General features: G+C 40.6%; 1 protein-coding gene across 2 annotated transcripts in view; it reads right to left on the bottom strand.

Moving 5' to 3' along the window:
• FOXP1 (forkhead box P1) overlaps positions 1-19,705 on the bottom strand; it is a 584,602-nt gene that overhangs the window by 329,198 nt on the left and 235,699 nt on the right. The window lies entirely within an intron of this gene.

Below are 19,705 nucleotides of genomic sequence, written 5' to 3'. Positions count from 1 at the left end.
TTCCAGGGCACAAGGACTAAGCAGGAGACAGTTAAATGTTATGTTGCTATAATAACAATTAAAATGAATTGCATTCATTAGTAATTAAGAACTCACTCCTGGAGGGAGGGGGGGGGCGGGTAATGGGGAGAGAATATAGTGCTATTGTTTTATCTCCAGCTACTCCAAAAAGAAGTTGGCATAAGACACATCACTGGACTTTTATCTTAGCTTGCATTTAAGTCTCTAAACGTGCAGTGAGAGTTAGAAACAATCACATTTTTCGGCTACAATGTAAGGTCAGAGATCTACCTTTTGTTTTTGGGCTTTGCCACACCACAAACCAGTCCCTGTGACCCGTACCTGTGAAAGGACTAGCTTATATATGCACAAAATTTACAGATCTAAAATATACACACGCATACATAACGCATATATGTGCATGCACATACACGTGTATATAGTTACACGTATAAAATAATGACACATATTCAATTAAAGAAGATAAACAAAAAAAACCAATGCCACTTTACACTCCTCGGTTCACTAAGGATTTAAGGAACCTAATTTGAGTCTTCCAAAAATACATCCCAAACGCCTGCCTTTCAAATGTCATCAATCCATGACCACTCATTTAAAAACATTACCCATATATTAGAAAGGATGCTTTTAACTGAGTGGCCTCAACCACTTATAATTTCAATTAAATAACATAATTACAGTCAACAATTTTCTCCATTTCGGCAGAAAATATGCCATACCTCAACATAATTTGTCCTTAGAACCGAGGAATTTAAGCAAAAGGAAAAACACGAAGGCACTAGGAATTCACTACTGCCTTTCCTCAGCCTAAGGAGTCAACGCACTCACCTCTAACCTCTTGCTGTATGTTCCAGCTACATGTTGGTCTTAGTAACTTAATTATTTTTTAATAACTTTTGCAGTATTAAATGATTTCGATTGAAACATAAATAAGATTATGTTCATCTACTTCCTCCTAATGCCACATAGTACTATGGGGCAAAACCAGCACCGCTATTCTATAGGATGTGTCTACATTATTACTTGGACCAAAAACGGTAGGTCACAGATCCTTCACAGCCTCAGAGAATGTATTGCAATTAAGCCAGCCCAGGGAAATAAGGCAGCTTTCTATTTCGAAAGCAAGTTCTATTTTATTAACACAACACTGCTCTCTGGCTATATCATTCTACAGCAAAAGCAAATGAATATTACCGAAAAGTTTTTAAAAATTACAAACAAGCAGAAAAACCCCATCTCAAGCATATGAAATTATGCCATAACTTGGGAGAGAAGAGAAAAAAAATTAAAAGACTCCCCAACTCACTGCCCCCCCCCAAGAATAAAAACACAGGTTCCCTAAGAGGGGTTGTTCCCAAAGAAACTGAAGATGTCTATTCTGTTCGCTATTTTGTCTTGAAATGACCTTCCAAATAAGGTGTTAGATAACCTCCTTCCACAGACGATAGTGATCTAACCTTGATGCAAATAAACCATAGAACAAAATTTAATCAGTATATCACTGTGAAAAAGCCTTTGTCCATCCCAATGGAGCTTCTAATGACTGTTTTGGCAGTTCTGGCGGGTAGTTATGCTTCCTAGCTCATCTATATCTCATACTGGTTGAGCAAGCTAATGGAAGTGCTGTTAGTGGAATCCAATATTAATGCTCTGTATCGTGCAAACCTGGATGCAACTGAATATATTATACAATTATAGGTGGTATCTAATTCCATAGGTATTAGATACTGTACTCGAAATTAATATTTTAATGAGGAAAGTGAAATAAAGACGACAAGCCAGGTAAGGGATCCATGCATTGCGGCCCAGCTCAGCTTCTTGTGGCAAGAAGAGTGCTGGAGACTGAAGCGAGCGGCGCAGACACGGGGCTTGTGACAAAAATGCGTATGCGAGCTTCAGACGCCGAGTGACACGATACTGATGCACAGAGTCAAAGATGTCATCCTCGCACAAGCGCCACTGGCTGTAAGCGTGCGAGGGAAGGGAGGAGGAACATGGCGGCGGGGGGAGCTGCAGCGAGACCTCCAGAAAATAAACAGGGTGTACAGTTTCAAAGGCTGCAGACACAGACATTTCATTGTTCAAGCCAATTATCAGTGGAAAATAATAACAACAGATGGATTCAGAGTCACTGACTTTTCATATGCACTTCATCTCAGCGGAACAGATGATGAAACGCGAGAGCTATCTCAAAAAGGCAAAACATCTTTCAGTAAAAGAACTCTACAGTCCAGATGGGGACCTTCTAAGGCTGCTGATTATCTTCTTATAATGTTGTAAGATAGACTTACTAAAACATTTCAAGAACTGATCAGATATGATGCGTACAATGGCTTCATTATTGGAAGGAGTTGCCTCAGACTTGTGGCTAAGGCGGGCAGAGATTTCAATAAGGTTAGGACTCTAAGTTTCCTGTTTTCTCATCAGGGACTGCAGGTTCCAACTAAAACTGGAAATCTGTGCACCGCGGAGAATAAACCAGCGCCCGAGGATCTTAGGTTTGTGCTCTTCTCTCATTTGAGCGAAGAAAAAAAAGAGATCAACTGGAACTGCGAAAAGGGCATTAAATTATTCTGAACCATTCGATCACATGGGGGTTGGGGGTGAGTGGGGGGGGGGGAGCTCCAAAGCAATTCCTTAGTAAAAGCATTCAGTGATAAAAATTCACCTCTTACAGGCACTTGGAACATCTTCACTATCCCCTGCCACTGGTGATCGCAAAATATAATTTGCTTTCAGTAGGAAATAAATATAAATTTCAAGGGTGGTGTGACAAACAGTTGTAATGAATGCCAACCAAACACCCAGGCTAAAGCCACCGACCTGTCTCGAAGCATTCTCACTTCACTTAAATACCACCAAGTCAGACTTGCTGATAAAAAAAAAAAAAAAAAAACAAAAAAAAAAACAGGTAAACCGCAATCTGAGAAGCTGCTACAAGTGATAGAAAAAGTTAAAATTTCTAATCAGATAAGCCTCATTACTACTGGAAAAACATATCTATTCTATCTCCATCCATCCATCCATCACCAGTTCCACATTTATATTTTTGCAAATATCTTTCTCTGAATTGACATGTCGTTGAAGTCAGTGTGCTAAAGAAAAAAGAAAAGCAGCTCCTCCCACTGTTTACTAACATACTCACCATGTAAAAAATATTTTTATGAACACACTGTTGACTTCACAAGTTTATAACGTAAGTTTAAAAAAAAATTTTTTTTTTTTTTTTTTAGAGCAAGGCTTTTCTTTCAAAGTACTCTTGCAAAAAAGTAAATTCATAGCAGAACATACAAGCATGAAGAAAATATCGCCAAGGGCAAAATTCTGCAACTGCTTTAAGAAGCAAACAAGAACACAAAAGATGTGTAATACAACCATCTGGCTCTCCTCATACTATATCAATGCCTCAACTTTATCCCCCACCCCCTTAGCCAGCCCACACCAATGCCACAAAACCAAATGGCTTCACTTATGTTTCCTGCATGGCAAATTTACACAATGCACTGACAATGCAAAAGTTGGTTTTTACACATAAACTAGTATCTTAAAATTTTCCCCCACTTCAACTATATTTTTGAACCTCACTGTGATAAAGATGTCCCTATGTGTATAAATCTGCTAAGGCTCAAGAGAAGCCCCCTTGAAAGCTTTAATCTCTACCCTCGTGTTTTCTGTTATAATCAGACACTAGATGTGGACCTTTGAAAGATGAATTCTGAAATTATTCCAATTAAACCTTTACTTTTTTTTTTTTTTGGTTCTTTTTGCTCTAAATTGTGGATTGTTTCCCTTACTTATTATTTGAAAGAACTTCACTCATTTTTAATCATCATCCTTGAAAGTCAGCAGGCTGACTGGAAATCTTCTTCATTTGTCTCATTCTGCAAACATTAACTGAGCAACTACTGCGGTGTCAGGAACTTGCTGGACAATAGATGATCAAAATCATTATTTTCCCAGAGAAGAGCAGAGCCTGCCTAGTAGTACCTTAAACCAGAAACTTCAGTTTATAGCTATAGATATAGACATAAGCATAGATAAAACCTTCCACATGCAGGTAGGTTGAAGCATTTTATTTATTTATGTATGTTATGGCAAATCTGTGGGTATCTCATTGCTTTCAAAGGTGAGAATTAAGATTTTTAATGGAAATCTTTGAGTAAAAGCAACATGGGTCATCATAAATAGGTCTTACAAGGGACAACAATCAAAAAATAATAACTGGGAAGGAGAGATTCCTGTAGGCCAACTCTCTGCTTTTCTGCAGGGGCATGTTAGAGGCAGGTGGTCTGTATCAGGCAAGCACTCTCAGTTGGAATCAAGACCTGCATGTGGGGGGCCACGTCTGGTTTACTTCTGCTTCCTTGCTGACATTGGTTTTGTACCTCCCCTGCATCCCTTTCCATGTTCCAGGATAAGAAAGCCGTGCCTAGTTTCTCAAGGAGCTGATTTTCGATTCCCTTCTGGGTGTTTCTGTCCAAGACCACAGAGGATCCTGGTCTGGACAGCAGTGGTAATCTTAGGACACACACGGCGGAGCTAGCCACCAAGCAAGGGATTCCGCTAATTGTTTAAGCCTGCACTAGTGTCTGGCCACCAGTTGGCAGACACAACCCATGGCTGCCTACCAGACCTAGGTTAACACAGCTGGAGCCAGATGACAAACTCTCAAAGAGATTCTTCCCATGGCCACATCTGGCTCCTGGCGGCTCCAATCTGCAGCTAAACTGATTTTGTTTGGTTTTTCTGAGAAAGTTCAGGCATCAGATAAAACCAGTCATGTTAATGTTGACTGTGTGCACTTCAGTTTGGGACACATTGTCAGAATACAAACTCCATGAAGGCAAGCACTTCATCTGTCTTGCACACTGTATGCCAGTGCAGAATGGTAGCTACATATGGTAGTTGTTCAATAAATACATAGGGAATGAGTAACACGAATCAGCATGTAAGCTGAATAAAAACATTCTTGTACCTCATTCTAGCTCCCCTATTCCTATTGTTATATGCAACACAGCTTACACCTGGGTACCCATAGAAAAGACCCCTAGTGGCTCCACAGTTAAATTTTATAGTGAGCGTGCTGACCCATGGAGAAAGACACTCAAGAATGAACCCACTCACATAGTCAGGTGGGCAAATCTCCCAAAAATCCTTCCCTGAAAATAATGGTCTCCCACTATTACCCATATCCCCACTTTATTGGTCCTTAAACTGAAAAACTTGGCTGCTATGTGCCCATAGGGCTTGCAAGGGACTGTAAAGTAGAAACTTAACTTCTGGCCACCAGAAAAATGCCAAACAATGAGGCAACTTTTCCTGGCACCTTTTTGTCCCATTTCCTTTCCCATGCCTCTCTTCCTGAATCCTCTGATATTGGCAGATCCCAGTTCCCCTTTCCACTCAACTCTGACCCATCTCTCGGCTTTTCTGCACCTCACCACCTCCCCCGGTCCCACCAGAAGCCCACTCATGAGCACGAATGTAATTTAGAACCAGGTGGGACCCGCCCTCCCTGGCTCCTTAGCTAGAAAGGTTTCTGACACTCATAGGATGCTATGTTAAGAATACTAATACTGATGCTGGGCGGCGAGGGTGTCTTTAATCCTTATAACAATAAAGCTCCACTGAATGGCCTCAGAACTTGATAGAGGACCAGGGACATTTGGTAGAAGCCTGGCATGGCTGTTCACATATCATGCTGCTTCCCCAATACAGCAAGTTAACGCTCCTAAAACAAGAATGGCTGAAACGGGCAGATGACTTTGACAAGCTCAGCATATGGTCTTCAGCGAAGCAAAGCTACTCAGAAGTGCACTAGATGAAGCTGTTGCCTGAACTCGCTCCCTTTTCTGTCATGTAAAGCAGCAGGGGTGGGGGTGGGGGCAACTCTTTTCAGCTAAATTTTTAAGTTTCTGAGAGGTGCGCTGTGCCCGCCATGCAGAAACAGTCCTTCCTGTCCCCCTTGGAAGGAGCTGTGCACCTCATAAACAGTGAGCCAAAAAGACTCACCCCTAAAAATGCCTCTTCTCTTCTGCTCCTATCTTCTGGAATTACTGTAAAACTGGGAGAACAGGGGTACCTGGGGGGCTCAGTGGGGCATCTGCCTTTGGCTCAGGTCATGATCCCAGGTCCCTGGGATCCAGCCCTGCATCAGGCTTCTCACTCAGCAGGGGTCAGCTTCCCCCTCTATTCCCTCTTTCCCCGCCCCAAATAAATAAAATATTTAATAAAATATTCAAAAAATAAAAATAAATAAAATACAATATAATTGGGAGAAAGGCTTTCCAGAACTCCACAATCACAATGAAAATTTAAGATAATCAAGGGAGAAGCGGGACAACAGGATGCCAATGCCTGATTCCTAGTCCTCCGCTGGGAAGGGGCCAGACCGTAAAAACCACCAAAGGAAAACAAAAAAAATTTTTGAGTTCGGGGAAATGTCTGGGGGGGTGGGGGTAGGGAGAGGAGGGGGGTGCCAAGGCCAACCATGAATATCTTTGTTTCGTAATGCTTCCCTGGGCTGCCTCAATTAATATTAAGTACTCTGTGATATTGTACCCTACAGCCCAGTTCAGCCCGGGATAGTTCTGTCCTTAGGAGCGCAGACTCAAGTGCCCAAGTTCAAAACTCAGCTCTGCTGCTTCCTGGCCTTGTGATCTCAGGCAAGTTACCGGCATTCTCTGTCCCTCGTTGTCCTCATTGACAAAACGGTCTTAACTATCGTGCATAACATGCTTTTGAGGAAGAAATGCACTAATGGGAAAAGTGCTTACACAAGTGGCTGGCACACAGCGAGTGCCACCCAAATGATAGCCACTGTTATCACAAGCAGGGATAATACAACTTATGTAAATCTCAAACTTCCTACGCCTCATTTCTGCTATCTCTACAAGCTGTTAATACGATCTGGTGATCTGCTACGCTAAAAGGTAGAAAAAAAAAAAAGGGAGAGAGAATGTGTATTCGATTTTAAACTTCTTAAGGACACAGTGCTAAAATAAAATCGAAGTACTTGTTTTTCCCCTCCAGACAGGGTGGAGAATCATAGCTGTAAGACTGCAGTTTCACCCTACCTCAGTGGAGGGTAAGTCATTAGCTACGAAAGAGCTCCGGTCCACGCTCAGAGTCACCTGCTGATCCCACCAATGACCAAAAAGGATTTGGGGGACATGTTCAAAGAAGGCAAGAGGAGAATCTGGCCTGGAAGCGAAAGATATTGAAACACATTTTCTTGTACTTTTCAAGTCTGTGTGTATAGATTCTGTTACTGATTTAGGGTCTTAAACAGTTTGTTTATTTTTTAAATGCCTTTCAGCTCACCTTTAATAACATGTTTCTTTGACTTGGCTGAACTATGCCTCAGAAGAATTACAAGCGGGAATATGGCTGGGTGAAAGGTTCAGTGAACTAATCCACACCTGGTCCATGTAAAAAAAAAAAAAAAAAAAAAAAAAAAGCTCATATTTTCCATATAGAAACAAGTCTCTTTATATGAACCAGGCTTTTATTTAATTGGTGAGGCACTTTCCACACCATACAATCGTTCCTGAGCTTCTTCAGTGGGCTGGAAGAAAAGCCACAGAATCACCACCCAGTCATGCTATGGAGAGCTATCAGTGACAATGAGGTGGTGGAGGAGGAGGAGGATAAAAAAAAAAAAAAAAAAAAAACACAAATCCCAGTCAGAATGGGAAGGAGATTCATTTTACCAGAAATTCCTTAACCAATTTTACCAATGACAAAAGACAAGGAGGTCCCCCCTGCAAATGGACATTCAGTGAGATGTCTTTGTGACCAAAAATCAGTTTTCTTCTGTGCCAACTGTGGGACCCAGACCTCTAAGTGGAAAGAATAAGGCTTAGATGGGGAAAATCTCAGGTGAGAGAGAAGAATGAACACACTTCAGAGCTGAAAGGTACCTAGGAGGGGGTCTAGTCAAACTCTATCCTCCTGCGGGGGGGGGGGGGCAGACTCTGTGTGTGACTAAGGCCATATAGGTGGTGCAGGCAGAGCAGGAATGAGAGCCCCCAACTCTCCACAAACATGGAAAACCAATAGCTAGAGAAGGTAGCCACTGGACATGTCCATCGTGTCAAAAGGATATTTTGGAGCAAGGTCCTGTGACCAGCAAAGAGATGTGACAGAGATGGAAGGAGTCACAAACGTCCCATAAGTTGTGCCAGGCCGTTCCATATGAAGCTAGAATCTAAACAAGCTAGCTCTCTGGTACGCAGTCATTCACTTCAGGGCTCTGACATCTTGTTTCTTCCTCAGTTTTATCCCTAAGAAAATTTCTTAAAAAAAAAAAAAAAAAGATTTTATTTATTTATTCATGAAAGACACAGAGAGAGAGAGAGAGAGAGAGAGAGGCAGAGACACAAACAGAGGGAGAAGCAGGCTCCATGCAGGGAGCCCAACGTGGGACTCAATCCTGTGTCTCCAGGATCACGCCCTAGGCTGAGGGCGGCGCTAAACCGCTGAGCCACCCGGGCTACCCAAGAAAACTTCTTTTAATCAACTCTGGTTTGAAAAGAAGTGAAAAAGAAGATATTTCTACACTCTAGTTAAGAGGGTGCAAAGTGAAGTAGAAAGAACACTTCACTAGAAGGCAAGAGAGTGTATCGCTACTCCTAGATCCACTAGCAACTCACCAAGACTTTGGAAATCACCTCTGCCTCTCCACACCTCAGTCTCTTTGCTGGGAAAGGAGGTATATTCAGGGATGAGGTTTGACCCCTACACAGTGGTCACCTCAACGAGTTGTTAAAATATTGAAATACTCATGTACTGGCCAGAAAACAGCCTTGGCCCCCCAAACCCTTGGCCATGACCGCGCTACCCAGGATCTTCAAAGGACAGCGGGGATTCCATACCGCCCTGTGCCAGTGCTATGCCTGAAGCACTTCCATCCCAGAAGGCCAATACCTCTGCTGTATCTGTTGACTGCTTTGATCATTACGTCAGATATTCTGAGACCTTTTCCAAGGCTGTGATGCAAGACCACCAGGGCTGGCCTAGGCCTGGAGGGAGCCAGAAGCCGGGGTCCAGCACAAGACAGGAGGGCTGGGAGAAGCCAAAGGAGGAACCTATGAGATATCCACCTTTCCTACCATGTTACTTCCCTCACTTGGGGCACTTGGATGTGGGCTGGGAGTCATAAGGCAAATCAGTGGAATCTTAGGGCAAATTCTTAGGGCTAAATTGGCTTTCAAAAGCTGGAAAGAAATATATCACTGTGAAACAACACTCCAAGTGAAATCCTGAGCGCTGAGGGAAATTACCAACACATGTAATCAAATTATATTTACCATGGAAATTTCTAATAGCTCATACTTTCTACTCTGCTTTTACAACTCTTGAGGAAAAGGAATATTTCTCTATCCAATGTTCCAAATTTCCACAGCAGAGTTGGGGCATTATGCATGTTGAAATATATGGGAAAGGAAAAAAATTTCCTATGATTGTTTCCTTCAACCCTCTGTACCTTCCATGCCACCATTACTCAAAAGTCACTCAAACGTTTTGCTGGCTGACATGACGCCATGCAGTCACTTGATCAGGTGTGGGGTACCACATGGTATGAATAAATACTTATCCACAACCGCATATTAAATGGGAATTCGCAAAGGCGAGCTCTGGAGACAAAGACGTTTCTATATAGAAATATTAACTAAGAATTTAAGTAAATGGCCCCACTGGAAAAAAAAAAGTTCTGAAGTAGCAATATAAACTATATTTAATAGCAACAAAAAATATTTTCCTTTTGGGAAAGTAATTTGGGCTTCTAAACGTTCCTGCCTTTCACGTGACTTCGTACAGTATGGCTGAATTCTTTCATTTCCTAAAACACAGATGCTAGGCCCCAAAATTCTACTTTGCGAGAGTTAATTTTTTAATTCATCTTCTCCCAAATACAATACCCAAAGAAGAAACTGTTTTGGTACCTTCCTCCCCGCCCCATTGTTATTTTCTTAAGCGCATGAGTATCACACGTCCCAAAGAACATATGTTCCCAAGGAGGGGGAAAAAAAAACAGGCTCTAGAACTAATACACAATGAAAAATAAATTTAAAGCAGCCTTCTGGTCTGACATAAGAATATAAAAATGATATGAGCAAGAACAGCTTAGTTTACATACTTTTCAGTCACAGCTGCTGCTCTGAAACCACAATACCTTTAAAATGACATTTTAAGGAAACAGATACGGCACGGCTTTAGCCATAGCTAGATGTAGCTAACACCGAATTAAAGGGGCTTCTCTTTGTAGGCACATACCTTATATAACCCTGCAAGATGGCACACTTAAGGAGAGAAGAGGGATTCATTTGTAAAATAATATAGTGATAAATACAGTGAGTTGCAAATAGTTCTCCCCAGCAAGATTTTTTTTTTTTTTCTTTTTCCCATTAAAGTCACTGGAGTCAGACATCAGAACAGAGTTTTGAGGAGAGAAAGAACAAATCCCCTCTTCTTGGTTAATATTTAATTGGGTGCTAAAGATTTCTTAGAGAGACCTCTGCACCCCCAGTGACAGGAGACAGGAGGCTCCTCCTATCTCTGCAACAGATGCAGGCACTTTCCTGAATAAACGAAAATAACATACAATTAAATCAGGCTATTCAATTAATAAATTACTTCGGTGGACCTTGCAGGCCAAGTCCTATTTAATTACATAATTTAAAAAATATTTGCACATTGCAATCACTGAAATTGGCTTTGAGGTTTCATAATACACACTTAACACACGAGTTAGAGAACAAATTTATTTAATAAATGCAGGCCTCAGTGCTAGAAGGCCGTACCACTCAAACTGCAAAATCACTTAGCACATCCTCAGAAAAAGCAAATAAACTTTTCCACTATTTAGACGTAGGCTGCTGTTGAATGTCAGGAGAGGCTGGCTGATTTTTTGCATTTTCTCTGTCATGTGTTGCCTGTAAATCTGACCATTTCGAGAGGTCATTAGAATAGAGCTAATTGGCAAAATGGTTCCAGTTAAAGATAAATTAAAGATAAACTGAGGTGGAAGATGTCAAGCACCCAGTAGTAAAAACCTCTTGAGAGTAAAACAAAGAGAAGTCGTATTACCTCCCCATCTTTCACTTCTTACAATTCCAAAATCCACCATAAATTAAACATGGTTACGGAATATAGAGATGTGTTCCATTAGGAAAGCACACACAAATTTAGGAGTGAGGAGGACATTCGTAAAAAGGATAGAATTACACGGTATCCACAAAGAAGGCAGAAACCTTTCAAAGTGACTGTATTTCTTATGGTTGCATCAGGGGCTGTGATACTGCCATTAAGTGAATTTTCTAGAAAACCGTTTGACCACTTTGCCACAACAACTTGTTCTGCCCTCACATTTTGATGGAAACCTTTGTCAAACACATACACTTCCAATAACCATTGCTAAGTGCTAGTGAGAAAGTTGATAAACTCTCTGCAATTTTAAAATTTCGGGGGGGGGGGGGATTGGGGAATCCCTGGGGGTCTCAGCAGTCAGTTTAGCACCGCCTTTGGCAAGGGCATGATCCTGGAGTCCTGGGATCGAGTCCCACATCGGGCTCTCTGCATAGAGCCTGCTTGTGTCTCTGTCTGTCTGTTTGTCTCTCTCTCTCTGTCTGTTTGTCTCTCTCTCTCTGTCTCTCATGAATAAATAAAATCTTTAAAAAAAAATTTCTGAGTAAGGTTTAGGCAAAAGATTCTAGTGAGGCCTTCAAATTTCTGTTAGGAAACACAACAAGCAACTACTTCTCTTAGTCCCAGGTCCTCTTCTAACTCTTCCTTTCTACAAACTTCTGGAAAGAGCCATCCACGTGCCTGGTCTCCATTTATTCACCTCCCACGTCTCCTTCGGGCCTCACTGAGGCACTGAACCTTGTCACCAAGATCGTTCAGTGTTGAATCTTTTCTGAGTTGGTCCACTGGCTCCATTTGGCAGGGCTGGCCCTCTCCTCTTCTGCCACACATGTCCTCTCCACATGCTCTCTCCGTGACTCTGGCTTTCCATTATCCACAAACTTCTTCAGCACCCTCCTTCCCTCTGACAACTTCCCCTGCCATGGTCCTTTCCTCAGTGAACATCACCACCACCCACCCATTCAGTGAATGAGGCTGAAGACCCTGGAAGCAGCTCTAAGGCCTCCACCAGCACATCTAACAGCCATATCCCACCCATTCTCTTTTCTTCATCCCAATAGACTCATGAGCCCATGCAAGAAAGCCTCCTATCAGATCCTGCAATTGCCATCTTAAAGCTCACTCCTGCCTTTCCACTTGCTCTCCTCAAACCTACCCATAGGGAAGACTAAGTCATCTTGAAAAATACAAGTGGCAAAGGTTTTTCAATTCCCAGACAGCTTTTCTCAACACATCTTCGTAATTTTTGCTACTACGATGCACCTCCAAATTGATGGGGATAGTTCATATTGCCTGCTCCCCAGGTGCATATCCTACCCCTGCTTAAAAAGTCCTTAGCTCCCCTAAAGCCCAGAAAGTCAAGGTAAAATGTCCAAAGGTACTCAAGAGGGTCTTTCTTGATGTTAGCTGCTGTCTGGTCTTCTGGTCGCGCCTCCTGCTGCTGCCCAACTTCCATTCAACCACCAACAGACACTATTGCATGCCCTGTACTCTCTCCTCTCCAAGCCTACCATCTCCCTCTGCCCCTGCTCTCCTACATAATTCTCACCTGTCCCACATAACTCAGGCATAAGTGCCACTTCCTTTGAAAAGAAACCAATCTCTTTCAATGTATGCCCTTGTCATTTCTTCCCTGTGCATACAATATTTGTCCTAATATAGCAATGATTCCACTTTATTACACTGCTCTAACCAGTAGCTTCTCCTGGTAACCTGTATGCCCATTATATTAAAGTCACTTAATCTCTTTTTTTCCTCCTCCCTTCCTCATTTATTTCTTCAGATGAGATATAAATGATATACAATATTATATTTGTTTCAGATGTGCAACTAATATATCTTCCTGAATGAATAAAGTTGTTGAACTCTAGTAAACAAAATTAATGACAACAGCTCTTTAGCTCCTTCATAAAATCAACTCTTCCCAGTCTTCATTTGTCCCCCCAGTAAAACTATTCAGCAAGGCGAGGTCAAGCAGACTGCATCTGCACAGTATTTGTTCACAACTGTGAGGATATAAGAAAGGTTATCATGGCTGATATTTATGTGAATGAGTGGGATATAATTTGAACAAAAAAAAAATCTTACGTTTCCTCGAAGTAAAATCATCTTATTGTTGATAATACAGTGAAAAGGAAATAGAATGAGCAAGGAAGCTATAAGGATTTAATCAAATAGACTTCTTATAAGTAAGAATTGAGATTCACTACCCACCAAAAATGCAATTACCCTCCCCCCACTAACAGTGCTTTAATTTAAACTCTGCACAAAAAAAGCTTTCAGGTTATAAGACAATTTTACATTAAGGTCTTAGATGAACCTTAATGCCATTCCCTCTCCTGGACCTGTGGTCTGCTAAACTTCAGCTTTAATAATATGATCATGCATCCCATCTCCAGAAACTCCAACTTTGCAGTCTTCAAAACTGCATCCAAGAAGGAACTGTCAATGGTCAAAGTCATGACCTCCAATCTTTGGCAGATCTGAGAATGGTACAGAAACAAGAAACCTGGCAGCAGTCAACAACAGCCCTCGACTTAAGAAATGACGACACGTAGGTGACCAAAGGATAAAAGCCAACCTCTTAGTTGTGAGAAGACCAGTCGGGCTACAAACAACAAATAAGGCCACAGGACATTTTCTCCACAGTTCATATTTTCAGAGACCCAGAACTAAAAATATCAGAAAAAAACGTGTTTATAATGCAATTAAAAATAACTAGAAGACATATTCAGATTTATTCTTCATAATTATGATGAGGCAGAGTCATTTAACTACTCTGATCCTCCATTTCTTCATCTGTGAAATAGGGTAATGAGACCTGCATGACAGTCAAATGTGATTTTATGGGTTATGCTCACTGGAAGACTAATTTGTCTGTTGTGCGTACAATGGTATGTGAGTCAGAGAAGATTGTGATTTTTTTGTACAACCCCTACCATCGTTCCTTTGGTCATATAGCCAACGTTAGTGAATGCCACTCTGTGCCACATGGAAGGAAACAAAGATTAAGACTTAGCTGCTGCCCTCAAGGAGCTCACAGTCAAGATCTGTGCTGTCCCAAACAGTAGTCATTAGTCATAGGCAGATATTCTAATTAAAATTAAGTGAAAAGTAAAAACACACTTCCTCAGCTGCACTAGTCACATTTCCACTGCTCAAGAGCCATGTGTGGCTACTAGCTCCAAATGGGCTACCATATTCAAAAACATAGAACGTTTTCATCACTGCACAAAGTTTTATTGAGCAGCTCTGGTCTAAAGGGAAAGACAGTCAAGTATGAGGTAAATTTTAACATACTGTGATAAATGATCATTTGGTAGAAAAGGTTTTATAATGGAGCTGATTTTCTCTAGAGCAAAGAGGGAGAGCTAGATGGAGCAAATCACATATGCAAAGGCACAGAATCATCAAGAAACATTCTGAGTTCCAGAAGGGAGTATAAGCTATTCTTGGTGACTGGCATATGAATGCATGGGGAAGCAGAGGCCAGAGATGAAGCTGGAGGAATAGTTAGGATCCAACTACGAAGGCCTCACAAGCCAAAGTAGGAATCAGGACTTAATTCACAAAACAGAGATACTGAAGCAGTAGAGTGACCCACGGGATGTGTTTTATAGAAAACCAACCGTGCAGTGGTTGTCAGCTCTGGAGATGCACAGAGAACTCCTCTGGAAAGCTTTTGAAAATGCTGATGCCAGAGCCTTTACCCTAACTAAATTAAATCCATTTCTGGGCATCAGGCCCAGACCTAAGTCTTAAAATCCCAAAGTGACTAAAGTGCAGCCAGGGTTGAAAACCAGTGGAGATGACAAAGAACTGGGAGTGTGATTAAGCTAGAATGAAGAAGTATAAGTAAAAGTCTACTGCAATGGTCCTAAGCAAAAGTGATGGTTCACCTAACATAGGAACAGGGAGGATGGGAAGAAAATGCTGATTTTGGTAGAAGTTTTTAAGACAGAATATGACCTGGAAACCAAGAATATGAGCAATCAAAGAAGAAAACATAGAACAGAACATGACAACTTCCAACATATGACAATAATGACCAAGATCAAGCATATAGAAAACTGAGCAGGTTAGGGAGGGGAGGAATGATAACTAACTCAATTTTACAGTCACTGCCTGCTACATTCTTCAGAGCATCTTGTAGAAAGGAAATATTTCCCTGGATTCTGCTAAAGAAGCAGGCCAGAGACTGGGGTACAAAGGATTTGTGAAGAGTGCTTGCAGAATCTATAAGCTTTCCTTTAAACTTCAACCCATCGAAAACAGCAGAAAAGACACACATGCACTTGCAAAGTTCTGCTCTATCCCCATCTACTCCACAGCACCAATGCCCACATCTGCCTGGCATCACCAATAGGCCACAGGTATCCTGTCCCAACATTACCACTTATTAATTGTATGGCTTTGAACAAATCATTCAACTGTCTGGATCTGGCCTTCGATTTCTAAACAGTCAAAGGAATGTGCTGACCTAGACCTACATGCTACCAAGAGGTCCCTCCAGTTTGAAGAGTCTATGACATTATACATTCTGAAGAGCAGAAATCATACATATAATTTATAGCAATTTCTATCATTTATATATGCACTCATTTACATAAAATTACATTTACTTATATTTCAGAAATATTATACACTCCTGAAATCATATAAAATTATACGTATATTATATGTATATATAATACATACACACACACTTCTCTTTCATCTTAAAGTTAGCCATCAAAAAAACATACTCAACAAATTGTTCAATCCTGAATATCAATTTTGCTTTGTTTTTCCTTTTCAATTCTGAAGAGGCTGCAAACTCTAACGCTGATAGGGACAGAGGGCCACATTAATGAGTAAAGTAGGCCAGAAGAAAAGACAAATTTTAGGCCACCCCCCAGCTAAAGTAAGCAGCCACCATCTGGCTCCAGGCCACAGCCACCATCTGAGAAAGTCGACCCAGTGTTCTTGCACTTTTTCATGAGATCCAGAAATCTAGGGTTGCTTTAGGTGCAATCCTTTGGTATTTAAATGCCGGCAACCAACACAAATTAGTCTAAAATGTGCACACCAAATACAACAGGCCTGAAGCTGCCAGTCTGTGACCTGCCACAAAGTATGCATTCTTCTGTGGCTTTTAAACCTGAAAAATATGAAACATGCATAAAACAAGAAGCTCTCTTAAGTTCCTGTGACGGTCCTGACGATTGGTTTTACCCTACGCAAGTATGACCAGCACCACCAGTAAGGACCTGAAGCTACCTTCACACTGAGTACCTATATAAACAAAACAAAACAAAACAAAACAAAACAAAATACCCTACAAAATGCATTAATTCTTATAAAACATCGTGTGGATTTGAATAGAGAGAACACCTGATAAATGAGTTCTTTGTGTACTAAATATCAGGTGGACTTTAACACTTAGTGATAAAAATGTGATGATTTTATATTCTACTGATAGCAGCCATATATTCCTCAGTGTATCCTAAATAAAAAAATACTTTATTTAGCAGCAATATCACTCTATTTCTTGTGTTCAAACAGGGGAAAAACCCCTTCTCTTATTGTTATACTTTTTTTTTTTTTTTTAACTTAGCAATCTGGCGTACATTAGCAGGAAGAGGCCAACTGTGCAAGGAATATGTCATTACTCTCTTCTTCAAAGCATAATGAAATATGATCTTCTGCTACTAGATCACCTTAAAACCAGTGCTTCAGTGCAGAGGAGAGGCACTGCTAATAAAAAGGGGTTTGTATTCAAGTGGATTGCTCTGTACATTGGATTCATTGGTGGGAAATCCATGGGAAAAGCATTACAAGAGGCAATGATGAAAAACAACAATCCAATAATAATTATAATAAAGTTCCTAGTGACTAAGAAAACACCTGGTAGCAACCTGGGTCCTGAGTTCCTTCTGTGATGACTGTGATGGAAGAGTTGATAAAGCTCTGGCTCCCACCACCAAACCTGTAATAATTCTTTGAGGGGGAGAAATGTGTTTTTAAACTAAGTAAAATTCAACAAAAACATCCTCATAAACTTATCTGTCTTGAGAAAAGCTTTCTTGTCATGCTTACCAGTTATTATGTCTCAGATGGGTAAATATTAGGGTAAGTTTTAAGCAAATCCCTAAACTCCACTAGTAGCTGGGAGGAAGGAAGAAAACAAAGGATGCAGGGAAGATGGCATGTGCGAGACTGTCTGCTATAGGAGGGTCTGAATGAACTCTAAATCTAGAAGGACATACAGATACAGGAAGCGGTAGAAAGAGTTGGTAAACCAAACAGGTAATAGCAGCAGTAGGAAGAGAAGCAATAATGAGAAAGTAACACTTACTGTGGACCAGGTACAGCACTACATTGTTCTTATTCTCATTGAACAGATAAGAAAACTAAGGCTCAAGTTATACCACTAACAAATGGCAGAGCATGAATTTGAATTCTGCTGTGCATTTTAGAATTCAATGTCTCAACCACCATGCTAAACTATCTCCCCAAACTAGAAATCCAAGGGCAATATGGAACAAAACTAGGTAAAGACCAAACAAGAGGTGAGAACAGAAAAGATGCCTTCAGAAATGCTTGTGAAGGGCTAACTCTGATGGATCGATGATGGGGAAGAAGAGCTGAAAGGGAGGTAGTGATGGCCTTGCTATCACTCCAAAGACAGAAGCAAGACAGGCTCACTGTACTGAAAAAGGTTGCCCAGCCACAACATAAAGGTCACTTGCTTTCTTCTCAGCTGGCCTGCTGTAACAGAATTGACTTGTGATTAAATATATACTCACAAACCATGAAATCTTACCAACAATCAATTTCTAGACAAAGTTATAAACAGAGCAAATGACCTGATATAAAGGGTAGTTCAATTCTGTAAGTATGTATACCCGTGTGTGTGTTTACTGATGATAAATTGTATCTGAATCTTAAAATACCTCAAATCTCTTGCTCTTTTGCTAATCAGCTCTTTCCAAATTAGGTGCATTTATAGGTTTATTTTAGTGAGCTGTAGATTTTTTTTTTTTTTTTTTTTTTTGGAATCAGAGATTCCCTCGCCCCCTGGACATTCCCTCACCTTTCCATACATGAAAGAAAGCAACACAAGTACCTCAAATATGGTTATCTAAAACTACACCAGAAAGTCTGTTCACTAGCATTAGAGACACCTGAAATGATTTTCACTGATGCAATAGTTGTGTTTAAGATGCAGGATTGGCTGAAAAGATGAATGGCAGCACTTAAGAGCCTCACACCTTCAACATCGCCTTTAGGTCCAAATAAGGTCCAGCTCTGATTTGATACTATGAGAAAATTCTGTTTCCTTTCAATAATAAACATGACCAATTCTGCCACCAAAATAGTATCCCTTGCTCCTCAGAGTACACCTTTTATATGATGCCTGCTGGAGTACATTAGGGCAGCAAAAGGGATTCCAAGGAACAAGTTGCATGAACTTTTCTGGGCTTACTTCCTAAAAAAAAGTCTCTGCCCAATTTGGTGGAATTCTAGCTGAGACTTGCCTTCATTGCAACTTGCCAAATGGCAGTGACATTGTGAGAAGAGGAAACACGTAACCCTATCTATTCCTAATTATGGCATCTATCCTAATGACCAAAGACTCTGATAGATGGATACAATGATCAGTTCAGATCTCAGTGCTGAGGCTGCCTGGGTTTCTTGGACCTGAGCAACCAGCCTGGTGCTATTTAATAAGGTATTAAACAACGTGCTCCTGAACAACCAAAAGGATCAACGGAGTCAAAAGAAAAATTAAAAAAGAAAAACATACCTCAAGATAAATGAGAATGAAAATATACCAAAATTTATGGAATGCAGCAAAAGCAGTTCTAAGAGAACAGTTCATAGCAATAAATGCCTATCTCAAGAAAAAAAGAAAGTCTCAAGCTAACTTTATGCCTCAAGGAATCACAGAAGAAACAACTGAGCTCAAAGTTAGTAGATGGGAGGAAATAACAAAGATTAAAACAGAAATAAAGAAATAGACATTTTAAAACAATAGAAAAAGTCTGTGAAACTAAAAGCAGATTCTTTGAAAAGAAAAACAAATTTGGCAAATCTTTAGATAGACTCACCAAGAAAGACAACTCAAAATCAGAAATGAAAGAAGAGATGTTACAAGTGATAACACAGAAACACAAAGGATCATAAAAGACTACTGTGAACAAGAATACACTACCAAATTGGGACAACTGAGAAGAAATGGATAAATTCCTAGAAACACACAAGCTACATAGATTAAAACATGACAAAACAGAAAATCTGAACAGACTGATCACTAGCAGGGAGACTGAATCAGTGATCAAAACACCTCCCAACAGGACAAGACAGGCTCACTGTGAACTCAACCAAATATTCAAAGAATTGATACCAATCCTTCTAAAACTCTTCCAAAAAATGCAAGAGAAACAAATTCTTCCAAACTTGTATTTATGAGGAGAATTACCCTGGTACCAAAAACACAAAGGGATGCCACAGGAAAAGAAGATTACAGGTAAAAATCCCTCATGAACACAGA

The sequence above is a fragment of the Canis lupus genome, chromosome 20, assembly GCF_011100685.1.
Source record: "Canis lupus familiaris isolate Mischka breed German Shepherd chromosome 20, alternate assembly UU_Cfam_GSD_1.0, whole genome shotgun sequence".
In the NCBI taxonomy this organism is placed as follows: Eukaryota; Metazoa; Chordata; class Mammalia; order Carnivora; family Canidae; genus Canis; species Canis lupus.
Note: the sequence above shows the minus strand (reverse complement) of the source record. Positions and strands in the feature narration are given on the sequence as shown.